Below are 23,252 nucleotides of genomic sequence, written 5' to 3'. Positions count from 1 at the left end.
TACCCAGAGGATTTGAGACAGTTCAGATCCAAATTCAAATTTCAACCTTGTGGCTTGGATCCAACTCTTACATTTTCAACACTAGACCTGTACATGTTGTTGGGAATATCAATGGATTGCTCACAGGTTACTCAATCCATATAATACTCCCAAATATGTGGGTTGGCACATACCAGATGAAATTACTACCTGAAAAAATAAAAAAAGTATTTATGAATTTATGAAGACTGTCAAGTGAACACCTTGATCTGGGTCGGATCGGGCAAACCAAGTGGGTAAAACCTGCATGTATCTAGTATTAGACAGTCACATGTTTGATTCATGCTGCAAAACAATGTTTTCAGACCTAGCAAGTCATTTTCATTTCTTTATCTTTGTGCTGAATTTATGGTCTTTGTATTATGCTTATTAGACCATGATATATACATTACTCATATAGGTGGCTTATTAAGAAGTGTGTTAGGAATTTTAGTACGCTGAACATCATTGACATAGTGTAATCTAAAACTCACATATACAGCAATACACTAAACTTCAGTCTCTTGTTCAGGAGGATGAATGGTTCAGAATCTTTCCATACCCAGAGCCCTTCAAAACAGAGCAAAAATTCCAAAATGTTTTTCTGTTTGTGGTGGAGAGTAATCAATTTGGGGAAGTTCATATTTATCATCAAAATAACTACTCCCGTCGTATGGCCTGCTCCTCTGTTCCTTTGAAGTCACTGGTAAAACTCCTATTGAGTTCAGAACTGGAAGATCAAGTCACCAATATGCTAACTCTTGTCAAAGCCTGCCCATTTTTTCATCACTTTAGTATGCTTTAATTTTGGAGCACTGTATTAAAAACAGTGATCCAGGCAGAGAAATGCCCAATTATAGCTGTATAGCCACATGTTCAGATACTCCGGCAATTGACATGGTAGAACAACATAAACAGAAACGTATAATGTAAATAAGCTCTTTCCCCAAACTAAAATTATTTTGTTCAAGGACAGAATTTCAGCATTGCCTTATTAAAAAGACACTGCTGGACATCAGCTGATTCAATTTTGAATAGCAGTCAGAAAGTAATGGCACATTGTTTGGCTCAATAAATGTCCTATAAGATTTGATGGGTTTTTCCCCTGTCCAGTGTGCTTTTTTATAAGTTACTGTGGTATAGGCTATGTGTTGTTTTTGAAATTCTAAACTATAGGGACAATGGAATTGCCCCACCAGATCAAACACTCTTGCATTCTATTGAGTCCACTGTCCTATTTCTGACAGTGGCCTGGCATAAGATGCATCAGAAAAAGGTGTAACCTCCCTCCTACTAATACTATACAACCAATAACTGTGATTAGTAGGGAAATTTCTTCCTCACACACTGCTTGGGTTAGGTACTAAAGTAAGAAGGCTGATATCCATTACAACACCTTTGCAAAATAAACAAATTCTATCATAGTTCATCTTCTGTTTACCTTGATGAAAGACTCAGTATTGTTGCCCCTTCTTCTGACACCAGTGTCCCATTCTTATACCACTGGTGCCCCTCTGCCAAGCAGTAGCAGATATCCAGGACCTCGCAGGTCAGCTTCCCAGGGTTAGAGAAATCAGTGATGCAGTCTGGGTCTATTCTAGGTGTAACATGTTTTATGTACACACACACTTAGCAGTCCTGAAACAGAGGATGTAAAACAGCATGCAGGGCAATCCCTACTCTGAGGAATCGTAGCTCAACTCCAATTCCTGGTTCCAAGGGAGTAATTCTGTCTCAAGAATTAACTAATAAGAGATCAAGGCAGACCACCAACTCCTGAGGCTTATACATCTCCCTCTTCAAGGATTAGGGCCTCTACCCAGAACACTGCATAACCCAAACTACTATAATCCTTCTGCCAGATATTGTTGGCAGCAAAAAGGACCAGGTTCAATTTACTAGAGGTTCTTTCTGAAAACTTAAACACGACCAGTTCGAGCCCCAAACCAGAAACCTGGAAACTATATATACCACCCTTGGCATCCTTGAAAGACAATACTTCTTTACTCACAAAACTGAGCCCAAGAGTTTAAGACAAGAAAACTTTATTGGGAGTGGGGATGGAAATGAACAAAATAAACTTTGGGAAAAAGAGCAATTCCTAAATTAACTATATCGAACACACTTCCAATGGGTCTTAACAATCATCCCAACCCCAGTCCTCCTCTGACCATTCCAGCCACTTCCCTCCTCCCCAGCTCCCACAATCACAGGTTGCTATGTAGTTTGGTGGAGTTCAAACATTTTTGGAAGGTCATTTCTGCAGCCCCCAAGGGAAGTGCTGTCTGGGCTGTTCTGACCCAGCTGTCATGATCTGAGGTTTGATTGCTGGGTAGAGAGGCCTGCAGTTGGGTCCCTCAGGTAGGCTGAAGCTTTCTGTGACTTCAGCCCAAGCCTCCTCAGCACTGTTACAGGCTCAGCACAGTCACTGCCTCTACGCTGCTTCAGTTCAGTTCTGTCTGTCCCCAGACTCAGAACAACCATATTTTAATGAATATGCCCCAAGCCACCACATAACTGAAAAATACGTGAGGTCTGGTCCATGGGTCATTTCCCCTTGCTCACCAGCAGATACGGGCAGAGAATTCCCTCCTGTATGGACCTTTGTTCACCTAGACTTCTCAAGCAGCTTTGGACCGCTCTTCTGTTCACCAATAGGCATCAGTAATGAGCTACCCTACTCTTTAGGTCTTCAGACCATGGGGCTTACCCTTACAACAACACAGCATGTCTTCCCAAGACTGAATATTTTCTCACATGCCAAGAAAAAGCACTTGGAAGACCATGTGTAACAGCACCACCTGCTGACACCTGTCATAATAATATATTTTACTGGCCCACAACAACCATACAAAATCTGAAATACAATAATAAAACATTAGAATAAATCACCTATTCAATGTTCCTACTTTTTAACAGTTATTTACTGTATTAATCCTTATAAATATCAGCCAGGTGATGAAAACTGATGGACTTTGTAAAGTGCACTAAATGTCAGAAGATTCAGGCTATTTCATATCAGCAAATTCCAAAGTTGAGGGCCTCTCATAGAGCACATGACAGGAATACCTGATTGACTTTCTGCATAACATTCATTATTTTATATGGCATGTTATCTGTGCTATGTCACCTCTTACTCTTTTCTTCTCTAATCTGGTCCCAACCTTTTAAAATTCTCTGCACATCAAAATCTCTCCTTGAATGTAATCATTTTGTTATCCTTCTCTGCACTATGCCCAACTTTTACTGATATATCCTTTTTTTCAAGGGATGACTGGAATGGAAAACAGTATCAAACATAAGGTTATACCAATGATTTTCATAATTACATTACACTATTTAGCATTATTCTTCCTAGCTTTACACACAACTCAACGTCTTACTTGCTTCTATGACTACTGCTGCTCTAGATTTTTCTCTTGAAGAGCTTTAAGTAAAAACATATCCATAGCTACATTGTGAGCTGTTTGAAATTATTCCTTCTAATGGGTAGTACTCTTTGGGACTTGGCTACATTCAACTTCCACATTGAATTACATTTTCCCAATTGCATAGCTTGGTTCAGTCCCTCTAGAATTACCTAGATTGTAAATTCTTTGTTGGCAGAGTCTGTCTTTTTGTTCTGCATTTGTATAGTGCCTAGAACAGTGGGCTGATGGTCCACAACTGGGGCTCCTAGGCACTACAATAAATATATAAATAAATAAGTTTCTCACTGTGACACTCTGTGCCCCAAAGAGATACTCGGCATACCATATTCACCATGGTGATATAATTATAATATGTTTTGTACAAAGTATGCCTGGTGAGGTACCATTCTAAAAGTCTTTACTGTTGAACATTACTATCTTGTTAAGTTGTATGTGCTATCATTGCATATGAAGTTATAAAGTTTTGCTATGTATGTGCGACTGAAACATGTTGTTAGGTTGGGAACACCCACAAGCAGCCTTTCAGGTACAACAATAAAAAGGCCAAACAATGTTGATGGCCTATTGGGGAAATAGACACACTCACAAGAATTACCCCAGGAACGGGGTACAACAGAAATCTCTCAAAGATAGCACTACACAATGGGTTTAACCTACGTCACAGCAAAAGAGCTTTTCAGCAAGTTGGAAAAAAACATAAAATGGGGAAGTGACATCATGACTGGGCCTCACTACACCTACAACCGAGCACCTGGAAGCACCTTAGGAACAAAGACTGAACTGGGGAAGGGGAGCCCTAGGTGGGAAAGAAGGAATTCTGCCTGCATCTGGAAACTTGGTGGACTGTTTGCGCTATCTAATAGGATGAGACACTGCTTGATTAAAATCCTATCTAGTATATTAGGCTTAGATTGGGTTTTGTTTATTTGCTAGGTAATTTACTTTGGTCTGTTTGCTATCACTTACAATTACTTAAAATTTATCTTTCTGTAGTTAATAAAGCTATTTTATATTTTTACCTAAAACAGTGTGACTTGAGTGAAGTGCTTGGGAAAAAATCTCAGCTCAGGAACAAGAATTGGTGCATATCCACTTTCCTTTGTAGAAGTGGTGGACTGGCTAATAACTCATATATATTGGTCAGGGTTTTGACCAGGGTAGGTTGGTACAGTTCCAGGGTCGTAGGCTGGGGAGCTGGGAGTATTTTGGCTGGAGCCTCTCCATTGTTGGTTCACGCAGTGGATGGCAGAGCATTCATGAACACATTTGTGTATGGCCTCCTGCCCGTGGATGTTTGTGTGAGGGCAAGATTGGAGGGCTTTGCAGCTTGTCACAATGTCAGAGGGAACCCAGACTGGTAAAACAGAGGTTTCAGCAGTACTCTAGGTTGCACCCCAGGAGGAGACCTGTCAGACTCGCAATTATTTCAAGTTTTATCTGCCTTAGTAATTTTGTTTCATGTGAATATTTGACCATCTCAGCATTCACCCTCTTCTATATAATTAAACCAACATATTTAATAGTCCTGAACGGACTATATATGGATCATTGAGGCATCTCGCTAATTACAGTACAGATCCGTTTATGCGCGGATGTGGGGAGTCAAGCCACCATAACCGTGTGTTAATGGACCACAGGTTAAGAGGGCAATGAATTTCCATTGGGAAACGTGTTTGTGGCCAATTCATTGGCTGATTGGCTTTCTCCAGAAATCGATACCTGCGCTATGCCATGATGCTTTTTAAAACAACTTATATATCCCTTGCTGGCTTGGAATGATCATCCAGAGGTGCAAGTAAGCCAGTATGCCCTGGTACGGTGTACTGGCAAGAGCCGGAGCACCGTACCGGGGCGGACCAGCTTCCCCAGGAGGCAATTTAAAGGGTCTGGGGCTCCCAGCAGCAGCTGGCGCCCCAGGCCCTTTAAATTGCCACCAGAACCCCACTGCCAAAGCCCTGGGGTAGCGGCTGCAGGGCCCCGGCAGCTATCTAAAGGGCCCAGGGTGGTAGCGGTGGCCGGAGCCCTGGGCTGGAGCCCTGCTGCTGCTACCCCAGGGCTCCAGCAGCAGGACTCTGGGGACGATTTAAAGGGCCCTGGAGGGTAGTGGCAGCCGGAGCCCTGGGCCCTTTAAATCGCTGCCTGAGCCCTGCTGCTGGAACTCCAGGGCTCTGTTGGCAATTTAAAGGGCCCTCCCCTTTAAATGGCCCCAAACCACAGGGTTCCCAGCCACCTTTGCAGCTGGGAGCTCAGGGGGTGATTTAAAGGGCCCGGAGCTCCCAGGTGCTGCAACCACAGTTCTAGTCCTGGGTCCTTTAAATTCTGATTTAAAGGACCAGGGGATTTAAAGGCCCCGCCTCTTCCGGTAGCATGACAATAACTAAGCATGCATGATACGTCTTTACCAATATTGGCGATCAAAAGGAAGAGGAAACACCAGTAGGCCTACAACACGTTTCCACTCTGCACTTCCAGTCAATTATTGTCAGTAAGTTAGTGAGCAAATCCGTAGTGCTACATAGCAAGTTCCTGTACCGCGTGTTAACGAGTCTCATGTGTTAAATAGGTAGCACTGGGAGGCATGATGCTACCTTGCATTAAGCGGAGTCGCGCGTAAATGGGTCTGTACTGTATCTCCTGTAATAACTTGGCAAATTTGTCTATTCAAAGTATAGATTCTGGTTGATGTTGTGACATTAGGACAAAATTGTTGTATCAGGGAATGCTTCTATGTGGATGCTGAATCCACCATTTGTGACATGGGGTGCAGCATGTATCTACCTGATTAGGGACAATGAAGAGATGATGACTTTAACTATGCTTTGACTGAACAGTGGGCATGCTAAGGACGTTGTCTGGAACTGGGTAGGCAGAGATGACAAAGCTGGGCTTTAAAAATGACTCACAGGAGGAAGAAAAGGGAAAAGGCTTTAAGAGGAGCAGGAAGTTTTAGACAGGAGAGGGGAAGGGTCTAGTTTGACATTGAGACCAGCCAGCATCAGAGAAGTCTAGCTGGACATGATTTTGAAGAGGAACCATGAGCTCCAGGGGAAGGATACCAGTCACCCCAGAGGACTCTGTCCAAGACCTAAGAACTCTCCAGAGTAGTGAGGAAACTGAGGCAGAGAAAATGCATATTGTGATGTATTGACAATTGCATTGGGATTACAAGGTATCATTTTAAGAGTGTGTCTGCATCTCTGTTTATGATCATTTGATGGGATGAGGGTGTGGGTTCCAGGTCCTGCTTGCAGGACTGGGGGCTATCTAGTGAAGTGTCTGGGAGCAAGCTTAAAGCAAGCTTAAGGCAAGTGGGGAACAGCTGTGCCTCGCTGCCTTATGGAGCAGTCAGTTTTCTTTCTCTCTGTTTTTGGGTTCTTGTGTGCAATTGTTCTAAATTCTAAGAAATAAAGTAGTGTTACATTGCAAGCTTCCAAAAAGAGTATTTATGTGTTTATTTAACTTCCTTGTGTGTTTGCTGTATGGGTGTCTTACTATTTTGTTTAGATCTGTGTAGCTCTCATTTTACTAAGTAAAGAGCAATAGTGTTTTTGAATCCTGTGCAAAGTCTGTGTGTCTGTTTGCTTTCACTCTTGCATACTCCTGAAATAGTAAACTGTAAACCAAAAGGTTCATATCTTCAGTGAGATTCTGGGCAACATGTGAGAGATACTGGACTGCAATTGGACTGCAAGGTCCCCATTTCTAGGAAGGGTGTCAGACACAAGGTCTATACCTGGAGTGGGTGTCTAGAGGCCCAAAGCTAGGAGTAATACTTAAACTTTGACCAGTCCCATCTCTCAGGGCATGTGAGATTCAGAACTGGATACCCTCACAGCAATCTGTTGAGTGTCCAGTGGGAGAAGCTCAACTAGATCTGTGACACCTGCTCTCTTAGTTGAAAACTGACCATTTATTCCCACCGTTTGGCTCCCCCAGCTCTTAACCAGTTTCTAATCTAGTTATAAACTATTTTTCTCAACCAGGTGTGAGAATTTGGCCCAATGTTGGCAAGTCCCTTAGTCCTCAAAGCAATTCTTCTGCTATAGAACTGGTCATAGAATCTTTTTTGCCATGGAATCCATATTATAACATTGAATACACTAAAATGGGGGGGGGGGGGTGGAATTCCTGCACAGCAAGTGGACCCAGCAGCGTTTCAAACATGAACTGTTGTTTGTTGATCTACTAGCTCAGCATTGTAGGGTGACAATACAAAAGAGTGAGATTATTATCACTGGCTAACCGTTTTAGTCAGCGGTAGTGATGTGCAAAATACCACATTGCGCAAGGTCTTAGAGGCTGTTGAAGATCACAGATATCCACACCACAGCAAGTTGTAAGCGTTTAAAAAAGTCAGTTGGTCAACAGAAGCCCATTTGTTTTGTGAAAAGACTGTGGTAGTCTATAGCAAGGGAGCTCTCTTCCCTCTGTGAATCTATAACTTAATTCATCCCTAAATCACTCAGATTTTTCAGCCTGGAGAGTTATGCTAGCTCAGGGCACAGAGAGCTCGCTTATCTTTCTGAATAAATCCCTAAAAGATCACATTGGAGGGCTGCAGTTTGAAATGTTTTTGGAGGAATATGGCTGAATATTTCTTAGAAATACTGCAAAATTGTTCAAACAATCCTTTAAAACTCAGCTTCTGTTTAGTCCCCGGTGCAGAAATCCCTTTATTCTTGACAGTGTCTGAAAGCTTTTTAAAGTAACCAGTTCTTCACACCCTTTTGCCCCACTACTGGTGATTTTTTTGTTTTATACTGCCAGCCTTAATGCTGAATGAGGCATGTGATTGGCCCCTTATAAATAATTGGTAATAGCATGTCTGATAGTCTGTCCAAAAATTATTAAGCTACATGTCCTAATGAGTATTCTCCCTCTCTGCCTGTTATGCAATCAAATCTCTTCAGTTCAATATGGCCCATTCTCCCCGAAAGTGGCAGCCCACTCAGAAAATGCTGTGACAGAGTATATCCAGAAAAAGATCACTCCCAGCTGGAAAATGTTTGAAGTCATATAATTAAAGTCATCCAAAAAAGCAACTGTAGATGGTGAAATTGAAAATGCTGTGAAAGAATACTACCTGCCTTCTAGCACTGTTTATAAGGAGTGCAGGTAGCCTGTGCACATCTTCTAATAACATATGTTAAAACTGGATTATGGAAATAGCAGCAGTCAGTGGTGTGCTTGGAAGGTTAATTTGTTCTGTTAACACTTTGTTTCACTGAGGTGTAAACATGTCAAGTGAAGGCGACAGTAGGAAATTACTGTCCCTGGAGAAAAAGAACCTATGTCCCAGTCATTCAGTCTTCTGAGAGTATCCGTGTGAGGCAGAATCCCTTAGAATAGAATTAAAATGTCCCTTTAGATGTGCAAAAGTGATTCATAGCTAAGAAATAATCCCTTAAGAGGAGGAAGGAAGTTATGATTCCACAACACAAAGTTAATAAAAAAGCTGCAAATGTTTCAAGTTCTTTCTTTAAAATTACATTTCAGAACTGTTAAAGCTATATTTTCACATACTCTGTATAATAAACCCCACTTACAAGTATATCAGTTTCCTTGTTGACCTTTATTTTCCCTCTGTTTTTGCAACATTTTTCCATGTGTTTGACTGGTAGCATTAACTGATTTACTTAAGTCTGTGGCTTGTTGTTTTCTTTCTTCTTCTTTTTTTAAATAAATAATCTGCCTTTAGTGACCTGTCCCTCCTTCACAAGAGGTAGGGTGCTTGTAACAGGCTGTTACAAAAGGGCTCAAAGGGTCCATACATCTCACCATCAATCATCCAGGAGGAGTCAGGCTAACTAAAGTCAAGTCTCCACTACACACTTACTTTGGTATAACTACATCACTAAGTAGTGTTAAAAATCCACACCCCTGAATGACGTAGTTATATTGGCCTTAACCCGCCACTAGACAGCGCTATGTCGGTGGGAGAGCTTCTCCCATCAACGTAGCTACCGCCTCTCGAGGGGGTGGAGTTACTAAGCGGATAGAGAGCTCTCTCCTGTCAGCTTAGAACGTCTTCACCAGAAGTGCTGTGGTGTGCCCATGCAAGTTTGTAGTGACCTGCCCTAACTAGCTTCCCTCAGCACTAATGGTAAGAAAACACCGGGGGACTAGGAGCTGGAAGTCCACACTAGTTTTGCCAGGTGGGTTGTTGTGGGGACTTCAATAAATCTCATAACTTCTTTCTAGATTAGTTTTCTCATCTACACGATGGTGTTGATCCCTATTTAGCTAGCTCTCTCACAAGGGTATCATGATGATTACTTAATCAATGTACAGAGACGAAGTTGAACAATGTGAAACATTATATAAGTGCTTGGTGTTACTGTGAAGCAAGTACTTTTTATATCAATAATCTCCTTACCAAGAGCCACAACTTCCCTGGTTTCAACAGAATCTGAACATAGCTGAGAAAACCAGATTCTGTAATTTTTAATTCAGACAGACATTTCAGACAATCCATAGTGCACTCTAAGTGAAGGATGCATTCATATTTGGGGCCATATGCGTTACCAAGTCTTGTGATTTTATCATGAGTCTTGAGATATTTAGAATTTTTCTTGACGTCCCAGCTCTTAGAATCATGTGATTGTATGGGAATCTCAGTTTTCATTTTTTAAAAAAGTAATTTTCTAGCCTTCATATTTGTAGGAAAAGACTTGAAAACATGAACCATAAATAAGCAGAAGACCAAAAATAACCCCCAAAAGAACCCATTTAAAAATGTGGGGGATGGTTGTGGTTTGACTCAGGAATTTGAATGATTGGGGTTAGCAATAGTGAATAGAATATCCTTGATCCACAAGCATAATACTTACTGATATCACTGGGAACTTAAGTTTTATGCAGCCAATGACATTTTTCAGAAAACCCTACCATGATGGGAAGAGAGGACTGTGCTCAGCAATGCATTACGTAGAAATGTCTTTTAATTGCTTTAGGAATAGGATGTTCCAGGGAAATCCAACCAATAATTTCATTTCATTCTGTGAATTTTTCCTCTAGAACAAGTCTGGCCATTCGGATGTCACTTGGTAGGGAAAACAAGCCTATACATACAAAAGCATAGTGATCCAGGAGCCAAGTAGAATACGTAAAGAACACAGATTGACTGGATTCCATAATACACATATATGACATGCCACACGGAAGTCTGTTGGAGGCATGATATGTAGGTTATACTGTGTTCATATCACACCAATAACTTTAATATAATACTTATGACAAAAAAACCTCAAAGCTTTCATAAAATTCATTGCATGTTGTTCCTCTCCATGCAGTGTGACAGGAATTAATTTGACATATATAAAATACAAGGGCAAGTTCTGCTAGTTTGATGTGAGTTGTTCCTTGGGTTCAACAGGACTGATTACTTGAGTCAGGAGTGTAAGATTTGGCTCCTACTTGTACCAGGAAGAGTAAAAAATCTGTAGCATCAGAGTTCCATTTTTGGCATAATGCTAAAATCTGGGTTGCAAGTGAATGATTTCACTCTTTTGTTCCACTCTGGTTGTACAATTATATGACTTTCCTCATCAAACTTGCTGCAATGCCTCACTCTGTATAACAGACAACAAAATATCATTACCCAAACGGAGCATAACATTATCTAATTGGCCAAGTGGAGCGAGGCCTTCCACTCAACTCTTGGTGTTTCTTTGTTTGTTTGTCTGTCTCTTTGAACTCCACATCTGATCAATTCCAAAATTTCAGGGAATGTTTCAGGGAAGGCGTCAATTGATCTTGGAGAAAATTAGAAAAATCAAAAGAGGGAAATGGGGGGACACATGAAGCCCCTGGCATCTAGTTAGCAGACCCAGAAGCTTCAAATGCCTCTCTAATTGTCTATAGACCAAAGAAGCAGTTCATGACAGCCATTAACACCTTCCAATATAACAATACTCCTCCATCTTGGCTCTGCCCATCCTCCCAATACAATTTAAAAATACTGACACCCTGAATGACTTGCCTCCCAAATGGAAAGAAAACAAATAAGAATGGGGGCAATGCAGGGGAAGAGAGGGCACATAGAGTCCCTGACACAGGGGAAGGGATAGTCTATGAAACAGAGAGGGTTGGGAGTGTGATAGACAGAAAGCTTATGGGATGGAATATAAGAATCCCTGGTGTACGCAATGCACTTGGCCTCCAAAAATTATGAAGTGTGCAAGTCCCTAGAAGAAAAATGTAAACAACACATTTACTGCTATTAATTTGGAAGCAGTGATGCAAATATTTCACTGACTGGACATCTTTAACTGAGGAAGAGAGCTTTGATGGTCATTTATTCAAGTATTCAGCTCTTTTCTATCATTGCTTGACATTAGTCAGTAATGACTGATGATGTATAAATAGAAATAGTCAGCAGTTCTAATGTAACTAATTAAAGATTTGCAAACCTCACAGTGTTTGCATTCACTTTTGATTTAGTAACAGCTGGAGAAAGTTTGTGTATCACAAATGTTTGCCACACACTAATTCACTAATTGTGATTGATCTGGAAAGATTGCCATACAACTAATAGCAGCTTTCGCAAGTGAAAATAAGCTTATGTAGTTCATACCCCAGATTTTTAGTGTGGTGGTGACTTTATTTAATCACACTGCCATAAAGTTCTGTAAATGGTTTGATCAAGGAAATAGAAACAAGAATATCCCTGAGGACCCACTCTCTGGACACTTCATTAATCTTAAACATGGGCAAGTTATATTGCAGTGATGATTTCAATTCTAAGAAAACTTAGATGAGGCAGTTTTTTCCTGGTATCTTGCCTACACTTCTAAGAAATGAGGACACTGAAGGGAACTATACAATTACTGATTACTGCACTGAATGAAAGGAAAATGTCGAGAAATACTCAGCCATAAAGAAGAGTTGGGGGAATTTCCATCAATGTGGTCTGTTTTAGGCTGTGAAAGCCTAAATGGAAAGTGCTTGATTTAATAGTAAGCAGCTGAATTTCCCTGTACCAGTGAACAGGAATGAATCCTAAGAGGAAAATGATTAAAATCTCATGGTCCCATGAAAACTGAATCTTCATGCTCTGCTCTGAGGAAGTAAGTGTTTAAGTCAGTACAAATTGGGAGGAAAAGTTAAATAAACTTGTCCAGTTTTAAGTCACTAATAAATAAACTACCTAAGTTTATATTTGTTGAACATAGATAGTACTCAGCACTAAACAAAACCCCACAAAATACAGACAGACCCTACTCCAACGAGCTTGCAATCTAAACAAGACAGCTGCAGTTTAGATAGGAGCCAATAGGAAGTTGAGAGAAAGGAATGAGTGATTTTTTTTGCTTTGCTGTTGATTTTTTTGTTGTCTCATTTCTGATGTGCTCTTTACAAAAAATAAATCTTCGGGAAGCATTGGAAAGAAGTGGATTGGCTTGGCAGACTAAAGTAAATAGGGTAGTTCATAGATGCTGGAACTAGAGGTGCTGGGAGTGCTGCCATGCCCCCTAGCTTGAAGTGGATTCCATTTTATACAGAGTTTACAGTTTGGTTCAATAGCTCTCAATACCCCCACTATAACAATTGTTCAAGCACTCCTGGGGCAGTTCCATGCAAACAGGAGGCATGGCAGAAGGGCCTGTTTGAAGAAGAAGCAGGTGGGTAGGGGATTGAGGATGACCTCAGTGTCAGAGTGGCAGGGATCACTGAAAAGGAGATTGTTGATAAAATGTCACATGGCAGAATTGCAGAGGGTCCTACAAGCAAGAGCAAAAAGTTAAGAGTCAATGGAAGGATTCAGAGGCCAGGGATGATGTGATCAGATCCAGATAATAATGATAACTGCATTTTGAATAGACTGGAGAGATGATAATGTGATATTTGAGTGGCCAAATATACGTTTATATCATTTGCACATGATTAAATTATGTGTATCCATATTTTGTCCTCCCCCTTCCCAACATCTTCTCTGCTTTACTTACAGAGAAACAATCCCTGGAAGATCAAGAGACCAACCAGAAAGCTGAACTACTACTTTAACTTATACCAGGGAGCAACTCAACATTTAATAAAAAAGGAACAATTTTCTTTATCCTTCTAGAAGAGTCCTCTTGAATGTAATGACACTTTGTATCTCCAACCATAAAATACCTCTTGGTCACTCAAATACCTCGAAAAAATTGTTTGGGTGTTGGAGAAATTTCTACAGAACCCTATTACATTTCTGAAGCATCATATTATCTTAATTTCTATTACTTTCTTTTTTTGCCTATTACGTGTGTTTTATTAATACCGGTGAAATCAGAAATAAGAGGATGCTCATAGGTAATAAGAACAAAAGAACAGAAAAACAAAATAGTGAAAGTTAAGTAATAAACCTGATATGTTATAGAAGAGTATATGAGGTATCTGTCAGATTATGCTTATGTTTGCATATAAGCATGGACCCTATAATAATGGTAAGTAGTTCCAATAATTAACTTCAATGATAGTGCTTTAAGACAATTCTTAAAACAAAATACTGTATTGGTGCAATCTTCGCATAGTTATCCATGTTGTCATTAATCAGTGTTTGTGCTGAAATGAAAGAGTTAGCTTTTCCCAATGGTCATACCATTAAACTGTATTTACCAACTTGGTGCCACATATGTTCTTACAACAATGGCTCTGACTCTTGGGAGCATTGTGGAGCTCTTACATCTAGTTTTATCTGCTGTTCAAACAGTTCTGCATTGCTGGCTTATGGAGCCCAGATTCTCCTCCAACATAGTGTAATTCTCCTTAAACAATTCTATCAGCAGCACAAGCATTGACATAAATCCAAAAATGGGGACATTTTTCAGAGACGTGCCAGCCACCTGAATTGCTGTGACTATGCTGATGTGACCAACCAGAGTGATCCACAGGGCCGTACAGGTAGGGCAGGAACACTTCATTATCTTCCCTGATCCATACCTCTGTTTTTTACATATATGCAATAATATGACCTTCTGAATGGGGCTGCTTTGATCATACTCCATGTCTTTGTTTTTCAGAATAACATACACAACTATGCAGCACATTTTGACATAGTTATGTATGACAATCCCCTCCTCCCAAATACTCAACTCTAGTTCAGTTGAAAAAAAAATTACTGGCAGATATAAACCAGGGAAGGTATTTAAAAGTCACTTTTACAGTTACTCTGTAAACATCCAGTAGGAGTGCGCTCCAACATACCAACCTCTTATGTATGATAAATGACTACTGTAGGTTAAGTTCCAAAATTCTAATCAAGATTTCCGACATTCTTGCTTGGAGCAATTCTAATCTAGGGTTTTGGTTTTGGTTCAGGTCCATATCTAAATCCAGTGCAAAAGTTAACTATAGTTAAAATGGCTACATTTTCTGTATGTAGTGTATACAACATTACACTTGCAGCTGTTTAAATTACAGGGAAGGTTGATAGTACAGCAGAATAAATCGTGGATTTTTCAGTTTGATTAGAACCCAAACTGAATATTTTGGTTTCTTGTGCCAAAACAAAAAACATTTTGTTCCACCTGAAACAAAAAACAAACAAAAATCAGGTTTTTTTTTACTTAAAGAGAAAAAAAATTAAATTCTGTTTCAAAACAACAATCATTTCTTTTAAACATTTCAGACACTGGTTTTGATTTTTTTCAGCCCAAACTATTAGCTGAATTCAACCAGAATTCATGAATAGTTTCAGTGCTCTGAGAAATGCATTTTTCAGTTCATTTGATATATGCTAGAAAAAAATTGCCCAGCTCGAGCTCATAACACTGCCTATTATTAAGGTTACCAGACACTGCCCATTATATGTTCCTGTTTTCGGGTTGCTTATAATTTTGCCAGATTTTGATCATTTGGGCTGAAATTTTCCAAGCTTGGCATCTCCCTCAGGTTGAATTTTTTTTGTTTTATTTTAGTTTTAATTTGAGTGAAAATGGTTCAGCCATTTCTAAGAATGAGGCTAGGGAAAATATACTATTTTCAGTTAAAAAAAACGTTTGGTGTTTTGTCATTAAAACAAAACAACACAAAACAAAAACAACAAAATTCTAACATCCCTAGGCTTTGGAGCAGGGACTTGAAATTTGGTAGGAGTTGACCTTTGTGTCAAGGATGCGCCTTCTGCCATTCCCATGAAAGTCCCTGCAAGTTATAAGCCTCTGAAAAAAATCAGTTTTCACAGTCTCGATAAAGGCTCACTAATGCTTAACATCCAAAACGTCCCAAGAATCTATCCTCATTGAGCAGGCTCAAGCATCGCACAGCCCCTATATATGATGGTACTATACCATCTCCACATTCTAACAGAACTGAAAACAGAGAGCCTGTCTCCCCTGTGCTTTCAATGATCGCCCTGCTGGAAACTTTCAGCACAGAGGAGGAAACCATCAAATTTAAAAGCAGAGGGAGACAAAAGACAGACATAAGGCATTGCAGCGGCAGTCTGGGAGGGTAGATTGGGACAAGAAATCTGGGGGTGAAGACTGGGACTGGAGGCTGCAGGGAGACTAAGACTGGCTGGGAAAGGAGACTAGATCAGGAAGCCAGGGATGGAAATGGGGGTGAGAGATGGGAAGCCAGTGAGTTGGGGAACTGAGTTTGGATAAGAAATCAGTGGGGTGTGACTGGGATTGGCAGGGGAAGGAGACTAGTTCTGGAAGCGAGGGATGGAAATGGTGAGCGATGAGAAGCCTGTGAGTAGAGGAACTGAGTTTGGATATGAAACCAGTGGAGTAAGACTGGAACTGGTATCAGAAGCCTGGAGAGTCAGCTATGGAACAAGGAGTCAACTGGTGGGGTACAAATAGGATAGGGACAGGTTGGAGAGGTGGAACAAAGAAGTCAAGCTTAGGGGAGAATGGGCAGCAGAACCTAACTTGTTTCAAAACTGAGCTTGATAAGTTTCTGGAGGGGATGGTAAAATGAGGCTGCCTACAATGACATGTGATCTGTCCATGATTGCTATTAGCAAATATCTCAAATGGCTGGAAATGAGACACTAGATGGGCAGAGCTCTGAGATACTACAGAGAATTTTTTCCCAGGTTCTTCCCTGGTGGTCTTGCCCACATTCTCAGGGACTAACTGGTCACCATATTTAAGGTAATGAAGTAATTTTCTACCAAGTCAGATTGGCCGAAACCCTGGGTTGTTGTTGTTGGGGTTTTTTTTTTTTTTTGCCTTCCTCTGCAGCATGGGGCAAGGGTCGCTTACTGGTTTCAAGTAGAGTAAATGGTGCATTCTCTGTAACTTGAAGTCTTTACACCAAGATTTGAGGATTTCAGTAACTCAGCCAGAGATTAGGCACCTATGAAAGGAGGGGTGGCTGAGGTTCTGTGATCCATGATGTGCAGGATGTCAGACTTGATGACCATGATGGCCTCATCTGGTCTTCAAGTCTATGTGTCTAAAAGTCTATGCCCATTAGGGCACATTCCCCTATAGAGCTTGGAATGGAACCCAAGATCAGAGTCTCACCATTCCTCTGTTCTCAGCAAATATATGTGTAACCCCCTGGCTAAGTGCCTCATCGCCCTCCAGCACTGGTCCACATAGAAGATGATAACCTACTACTGCTATCAGTTATTTTGCTACTATTTGAAAGTACTGATGTGGGTGACCCTGTTCTGCCCCAAATTAAAGGCCCTCCCCCTCAGCTAAGGAGGAGGAGCCAATAAGATCGGGCTTCAGTCGATTTCTTGGGAAAACAAATTAAAAAAATTGGAGCAGGAATGCAGGTCATAGGGTAATAATCAGGGATCCAGTGGAGGATATCAAGCACAAAGATCCCTAAAAGGTATCTCTTCAAAGGGATCCAGGGAGTCAGTGGACACTACCCAGAGGAACTCTGCCTGGAAGTGTGATCAGATGAGGGACTAGAAATAGGCCCCACAATCACAGAGCACTTTCATTCGACTTCCTCCTTCTAGAGTAATGGATGGCCGTCTTGACCAGTGACAGGAGGAGGCTGATGACTTTGTGGGGTCACAGTCGGGGTGTGCATGAATCAGGATGGGTGGGGATAAGAGCACCCAGAACATAAGCCAGAGATTCTGGAGGAGCTGAAAGAGGGGCAGCTATCTGACACACTCTACATAAATATGGTCTCCCTCTTGCCACAGAAAGGACAGGTGGTTAGGACAGTTTGTGAACAGTGCCAGGTACAGGCCTGTGCTCATGGTTCCATAAAGGAGTTGCCAGCTGATATCCCCGGTGGGCTGTGGGGCCAGAGTGGAGTGCAGGCTGGCTCACTGGCGTTCCTTACCCACCTAAGATGGCAACAGGTCTTGTCACTTGGTGTCGGGGAGAAACACCAGGGCGAGGAAGTAGATGGTAAAAAGTACAAGTGCATATAGACATTTTCTGGGCATGGTTGGAGGGGGACTGGCTGGATATCATGTAGCTGACTCAGGTGGTGTATGAGAAGCAGCTAGGAAGGCTCATTGGGCAGGTGTCTGATGACAAATTCTGATGGGCCGGGTATGAGAGAGGTGGGCAGACCTGCTCGAGGAAAATGAGAGAAGCAGGAGGCGAGGTTGACTTCACTTCCTAGAGCACACAATGGAGTATACACAGGTTGGACAGCCACATACACTGGCTAAGTACCACAAGGTCCACTAAGTCTCTCTGATCATTGTCAAGGAGATGTCCAACTCTGATATCACCAGCCAGTACCAACCTCTGACACACCAAGGGGTCTCTGCCACCTGCACACCGAGGTATGAATTCTGTAACAGGGCTCTGCAAGGAGGTCCTCCCGCATGGCAGCCACAGCTGAATGGGTTGCTGAGATTAGCTTCCAGGTCCTGAGGAGGTCCTGGTAGAAAATCAGCAGCTCAGGGATGTCTTGGGGGAGACCTCTCAGATTGAGTAAAAGAGATGTTGGTCATATTGGAACCCTCAGAAGCAATGCAGGATGGTGTGCCGCACCACACTTCACACCAGACTACCTGAACCATAAAGGATTCTCTGCAGGGTCTGAAGGTAGCAAGTGTGGACTTGGCTGTGGAAGCAGACTAGGATCTGGCCATCCTGCTCCAGGGAGAGGCAGTTACATTAACCAGGATACATTGTGGACCACTGAACATGTGTCCCCTTAACTCTCTAGCCTGGGGTGCTTTTTACACTGCTTTACTGCCAGAACAGCCATTCCTGGCTTGCTCTCACAGCCATTAGCATGCACATTCATGCCTAGTTAAATACATAAGAACTCTGACCAGTGACTCATGAATTACATAAAGACAACACTCGCAAGCTCTCTAGTCCCATCTCTGTTCCCCCAGAAATGTGTGTCTTGTACTGACCAGCCTACTACTGAACAATGCAAGCTCATAGAAAGTCAATCATTTCATCAAAGAAAACTTATCTATGTACCAGCCTTGTTATCCCAAATGGAGTTTCCCACACACTATAATCCAAACACACTGGTCAAGCTAAAACAATAAGATAAGTTTATTAACTACAGAAAAGTACAATTTAAGTGATTACAAGTGATGATGCATAAAAGTCAGGATTGGTTACAAAAGAAAATAAAAGAGTAAAATGCAAGCTAATAACTAACTCAACAAGCTAAAGAGTAGCAGCCGTGTTAATCTGTATCCGCAAAAAGAAAAGGAGTACTTGTGGCACCTTAGAGATGAACAAATTTATTTGAGCATAAGCATGAAGTGAGCTGTAGCTCATCAAAGCTTATGTTTAAATAAATTTGTTCGTCTCTAAGGTGCCACAAGTACGCCTTTTCTTTCAACAAGCTAAGTAAACTTAAAAGCAAAAGGTTTTGTCTTACCATACGCTGTTGCACATTTCACAGGCTGGGTCTCCTTTCAGCCTGAGACGACTCCTCCTTAGTTCAGTTCTTTGAGAATTGTTGATGTCATGTGCAGAGAGATGGGAGGAGGAGAGGTGAAGTCAAGTATTTTCCTCCGCGTTTATAACTCAATTTCTTGTGCTAGAAACATCATTGCTGAGTCATGGTGACACGCAGTCCATTGTGGACATGAGATTTGAATTGTCCCTGTGATGAAATGTAAATTTCTTTAAAAAAAAAAAGGAGTACTTGTGGCACCTTAGAGATTAACAAATTTATTTGAGCATAAGCTTTCATGAGCTACAACTCACTTCATCAGATGCATTTTTTTCCAACGAATGCATCCGATGAAGTGAGCTAGAGCTCACAAAAGCTTATGCTCAAATAAATTTGTTAGTCTCTAAGGTGCCACAAGTACTCCTTTTCTTTTTTGCGAAAACAGACTAACATGGCTGCTACTCTGAAACCTGTAAATTTCTTGTTTACATCTTCCTCCCTGCTGGAGTATTGACACTTAAATAGAAGACGGCCCTTTAATACCTATCTGGGGTGCTACTATTTCTCTGTCTCTGAAAAACTGGCTTGTGTGTGTTACGCAGAATTACACCCTATTTCTGTAATAATCATACAATAGAATCATATAATTTTGCATGTAGTGTCACTATGCATACTTTAGCTGATTGAGCACCCTGGCCTGAAGGGAAAGGCACAGGAGAAGCCCCATCCACCTCCATAACTGGTATGTCATCGTGGCCTCTAGATCACTCCAATTCTCCAGTGGGGAGGGATTGGTGGCAGAAAGGTAGACCTCCAGATAGACCAGTGGACCCATGCCCCACCAGCTGGCCCGGATTGCCAGTGAAAGGGAGCCCGCCTACCACCCATTCCCAACCATCAGGCCAGAGCTCTTGACCTGGTTGACCCGGACCGAGGAGATCAACAAATAGAGGGCTTGGCAAGCCTCCATCCATGCCAAGTCTCTTGTGAAGAACACATCATCAGTATACACCAATAGGATCACTCGGAAGTCTGGCTCCCGCAAAATTAACTCCTTCATCCTCTTGTGAAGGAGACGGAGAAAGGGCTCAGTGGTGATGGTGTAGAGCTGGCCAGACAGCAGAGCAGCCCTGATGCACCCCTGGACCAAAGATGGTGGGTTCAGCCAAGAACCAGTTGAGCTTGACCAGATGATCCAACAAGGCATATAGCACCTGGAGAAAGCAGTGCCTGATGAAGCAGGACCAGATACAAATGACCACTGAGTGCCCATAAAATACCTGTGATCCATCTGTCTAACTCCTTTTCCTAGTTCATGGGCAGGAGACTGAGCAACAGACCACCCCTGCACATGAGATGGAGTAGATCCTGGACCAGATAGAAATTATCAAAGATTGGCCATCCCGGGACGGTGCAGATCTGGTCAGGGTGGCTCATGTCTGCCAGCATGGACTCCAGCCACAGTGAGATGGCTTTCACTACAACTGTGTAGTCAATACTGGGTGCCAGTTACTTAGATTGTGGCAGTCCCCCTTATTAGCCAACAGTGTGAGCCTTGCTCACCTGCATGACAGGTTGGAAGGTGTGCAGTGAATGAGGCACGGTTTGCAGGAAGACAAAAGGACAGCCTCCTGATTAACTCACTTGAAAGCAGAATAGAGAAGAATTGAATAGAATAAAGAATTCTCCCTAGAGAATTGGATTCTAAACCTACCTTGGCCACAGAGTTTATTTGTAATGCAAGTCATGTCACTTAAACCAAGCTTTTCACAGCTGGTCCCTAATTGTGTGTTCCTCATTTTCTGAGTGCTTGACTTGAGACCTGGGGCCTGTTTTGCAGAAGTGCTGAACATTCGCAACTGCAACTGAAGTCAATGGGAACTGTGCTTGAATATCTAAAGTGCTATATAATGCTAAATACATACTCTGAAAAATCCAGTCCCATGTGTCTTAGACTGGGCACCAAAATTTAGTAGATATTTTTGACCTTAAACACTCTGTGCCTCAGTTTGCCATATGTAAAATGGGGATAATAGCCACTTGTGAAAATAAGTTCATTAATGTTTGTGAATTATTTGGATACCATAGTGATGAGCAACACAGAAAAGCCTATGAAGAAATTAATAATTCTGATTTCATGGGACAACACGTGGAATGATGGGGAGAAAACAACATAATGAATTAACAATAGTCCATTCAGTGCACTGAGTAAGGCAAAAATAGTGTGGAAAACATCGTATTTATATAACTGAAAACTGTCTCATACTGCATACAGAGAAAGGGGCCAAGTGAAGGTTGCACAGGCAACCTTAATTCTGGCATTTCCTAACTTTTGAATGCTTGAATTTGCAACCTTAGCGTAGGTTTTAACTTAGTCTTTTGTTTTCAATAATATATAGATCAAATGCTTACTTTCCCAGGTTTCCAAAATTGTACATTTATTTCAGGCAGCTAATCACAATATTTATAGTCCAATAATAAATGTGTCAGTCAGCCATGCTTTTCATATCCATTTGAATGTTAATATTACATTTGAAGATGTCATTAAAATAGCTATGTATAATTAGTCTGTAAACACAAAGTCATAAGTGTTTTAGAACATTCTCTTTACAAAAGGAGACAGCCTTCAAAAATAGGAATATTCATAAGCACAACTCCATGTTTAGAATTAATGGGTCAAAAAGTTCAAATTAAAATGTATACTATTTGCAGTGGCTTTTCTATTGCACCAAAAGTGGTCTGAAAATGACCAGCATTTAAGAAAAAAGGTCTTTTGTCACCTTAAATGAAATTTTGGTGCAACACACACACACACACACACACACACACACACAATGATAGATAGATAATGTGTCTATATATGTAGGAAAATCATATTCAGATAATTCTCCCCCCCCCCAGTGGTCATCACATGAAGGGTAAAAAAAGGGGGAAAAAAAGCACCCTGACAGCAGGATTGTCTGGCTATGTAGACTCCCTCCTCAGGCTCTATGTTACCAGCACTCCCAGCTATCTTCGAGACACCACTGACTTCCTGAGGAAACTACAATCCATCGGTGATCTTCCTGAAAACACCATCCTGGCCACTATGGATGTAGAAGCCCTCTACACCAACATTTTACACAAAGATGGACTACAAGCCATCAGGAACAGTATCCCCGATAATGTCACGGCAAACCTGGTGGCTGAACTTTGTGACTTTGTCCTCACCCATTATTATTTCACATTTGGGGACAATGTATACCTTCAAATCAGCGGCACTGCGATGGGTACCCGCATGGCCCCACAGTATGCCAACATTTTTATGGCTGACTTAGAACAACGCTTCCTCAGCTCTCGTCCCCTAATGCCCCTACTCTACTTGCACTACATTGATGACATCTTCATCATCTGGACTCATGGAAAAGAAGCCCTTGAAAAATTCCACCATGATTTCAACAATTTCCATCCCACCATCAACCTCAGCCTGGAACAGTCCACACAAGAGATTCACTTCCTGGACACTACGGTACTAATAAGCGATGGTCACATAAACACAATCCTATACCAGAAACCTACTGACCGCTATTCCTACCTACATGCCTCCAGCTTTCACCCAGATCACACCACACGATCCATTGTCTACAGCCAAGTTCTACGACATAACCATATTTGCTCCAACCCCTCAGACAGAGACAAACACCTACAAGATCTCTATCAAGCATTCTTACAACTACAATACTCACCTGCTGAAGTGAAGAAACAGATTGACAGAGCCAGAAGAGTACCCAGAAGTCACCTACTACAGGACAGGCCCAACAAAGAAAATAACAGAACGCCACTGGCCATCACCTTCAGCCCCCAACTAAAACCTCTCCAACGCATCATCAAGAATCTACAACCTATCCTGAAGGACGACCCATCACTTTCACAAATCTTGGGAGACAGACCAGTCCTTGCTTACAGACAGCCCCCCAACCTGAAGCAAATACTCACCAGCAACCACACACCACACAACAGAACCACTAACCCAGGAACCTA

At 41.6% G+C, this 23,252-nt stretch overlaps 1 long non-coding RNA gene across 1 annotated transcript; it reads left to right on the top strand.

The window, feature by feature from the left end:
- On the top strand, window positions 1-23,046 carry LOC122459656. Its single transcript, XR_006280478.1, has 3 exons — window positions 1-206; window positions 13,810-13,819; window positions 23,036-23,046. It is a non-coding gene; the product is annotated as an uncharacterized LOC122459656 (long non-coding RNA).
- Window positions 23,047-23,252: the final 206 nt, after the last annotated feature.

This window comes from Dermochelys coriacea, chromosome 3 (assembly GCF_009764565.3).
Source record: "Dermochelys coriacea isolate rDerCor1 chromosome 3, rDerCor1.pri.v4, whole genome shotgun sequence".
In the NCBI taxonomy this organism is placed as follows: Eukaryota; Metazoa; Chordata; order Testudines; family Dermochelyidae; genus Dermochelys; species Dermochelys coriacea.
Note: the sequence above shows the minus strand (reverse complement) of the source record. Positions and strands in the feature narration are given on the sequence as shown.